The sequence below is a fragment of the Polyodon spathula genome, chromosome 40 (genome assembly GCF_017654505.1).
Source record: "Polyodon spathula isolate WHYD16114869_AA chromosome 40, ASM1765450v1, whole genome shotgun sequence".
NCBI classification, from domain to species: Eukaryota; Metazoa; Chordata; class Actinopteri; order Acipenseriformes; family Polyodontidae; genus Polyodon; species Polyodon spathula.
The window spans coordinates 456,501-458,875 of record NC_054573.1 but is presented as its reverse complement, the minus strand read 5'-3'; positions in this window follow the sequence as shown (position 1 = coordinate 458,875).

Sequence of the window (2,375 nt, the reverse complement as noted above, 5' to 3'; positions counted from 1 at the left end):
TGTCTGACAGACAACCGGAGAACCTCCCTCCCTCTCTCTCTTTCTTTCAGTCGCCTCTACTTTCTGAACTTTGTTTCAATGAGAAGGAAGTGTTCCAATTGACAGGCCTCTCAGCCAATCAGATGGCGGCAGTGGTTCTGTCATGTGCCAGCCCCTTTTATTTTTTTTCTTTTCTCTCCTCTCCTGGTGAAAACAGACCCCCTTCCTTTCTTCCTTCTTCCTCTCTCTCTCTCTCTCTCTCTCTCTCTCTCTCTCTCTCTCTCTCTCTCTCTCTCTCTCTCTCTCTCAGACAAGTCATGCTTCAATCTGTTTTCAAGAATATGCCTCTGTCTCAGCCTTATTCCCTCCCCTTGTTCAACTGCCTTACAATGTAAACTTTCAACACCCTGCATTCCACACCTGTGTCACTAAATGAACCAGGCCTTTAGGGAAGTTTATAATTAATGAAATCAACGGGCACACAAAAACATTTACTAGGCAAATACATGGAACGTCATGGTGTACGTACGTTACTGTGAGTTACTGTCAAGGCATAGTTTCCAATTATTATTTAATAAGAAGATTGTTGCCTATATACCCATTTCAGAAAAAACAGCTCATGTAAATAACAATAATGCGAATATCAATTACTGAATAAAAATGTTGTTTGCGAATAGGGTTAGCAGATTTCCAGGGTGAAAAACCAAAGACAATATGTTAAGTCAGTTTTTAAAAACGTCCAATCTGGCTCACGGTGGGTCTCAATCAACATAAATATGGCTAAGCAGAATGAACAGAAACGTTCTTTGCAGAAGTGAAACCTTCATGCAGGCGTGGCTGTTTGTTATTGCAAACGGTCGTCATGCATTTTGTCTTGCTCGACCCACATCCTGAGGTGGGTCACTGGGAATCGGGTCAACCTGGGTATGGCAGATGGGCACAGCATTGGAGCTCTTTATACAGTGAGGTACAGAGGGGCACGGATTGAGGGAGAGTTGAGGGCTCCATTATTGTGTTGACTGTATCAAAGAGGAGATATACTGCAGGATAAAATCCCGTTCGGTTAAAAGTCTCGCACACATTTGTCAGGTCACGGCTCATGAAATCCTGCACCAGGAATGTTTTTTATTCCAAACCAGGTTGAATTTCTTTTAACATTTATAGTCGTCACTATGGCAATGTGGCCCTGAATGGCTAACTAGATTACATTGCTTCAAGAACACAAATCAGCTTGCATGGAGCCTATCACCACTGTGACAGAAAGAGGCATCAAAAAACCCCAGTGCTCTACACGTTAACATTAACAAAGTAATTGAGTTAACTGTGAAATGTGCCAGTGCTTAACAGAATCTGTAGTTAATACCTTTTCTTATTTAATTGTAACATTTACACAGTTGTAGCACCAGTAACAGCTCCAGTATTATTTATATATCTAGGAAGACCATCTGTAACAAGATTGGGACTGGACTGGGATTTGCATGCTGGCAAAGAAAATAGTCTTTGTGTCACTTGAAAGAAACAATATAAACCAATTCTCTTTGTATGACCAGAATTTCAATTCAATTAACTTTATACACACACACATATATATATATATATATATATATATATACACCAAACACCAAATGTATGACTTCAGAACTCCGAGGAAACGTAGAAGAAGGAGTCGTGTTTCAGCCGGGAGGGAGAGCAATCTCACCAGCACGTTTGCACGTTTCAAGAGGTTTTCTTTGTCCTTCATTGACCATATTTATATTGTGATCAATTAAATTGCTTGGAGGGAGCGATGCGTGGCGTTTGTGAATTGTTGAATAGCCTGAGCACTGAGTGAACACAAGGGACTGGGAGAGGGAGGACCTATACTGTTCTACAATAATGGCCAAAAGTTTTGCATCACCTAGAATTTTAGGCTTGAGACGATCATATAAATGTTTTTCTCTCCTCACATTTTCTTCCCAGCAGCCAGTAATTGAAACCTGTTTGGTGGCATTCCCATGAATCAGGCAACACACAAACGAGTAAGAGAGTCTGTGTGGGTGCAGCACAGAGCTGTATTGGCTTGTGTGTTTACAGCTTCCTCTGTCTTTGCTGGAGAGCTGAGAATTCAGTGTATAGACTAGTGCTCATTAATATTAATGTGCTGGTAATGACAGTGGGAGTGGAGAATGGATTGTTTAGACTCGTTCTCATTATTAACCCATTAAGTGCCATTGTCCTCATTTGACTTTTACTTTGTAATTTTTCTTTTGAAGCATTGGAGCAGTGGCATCTACCTGCTATTTTAATAATGATGTTGTTATGACAACTTACTCTAATTGTGGAAGTAAAGTCTGTTTGATGGTAAACATGTAAACAACAAAGTAAAGCCATGTACAAAATGTTTTTATTTCTTTTTT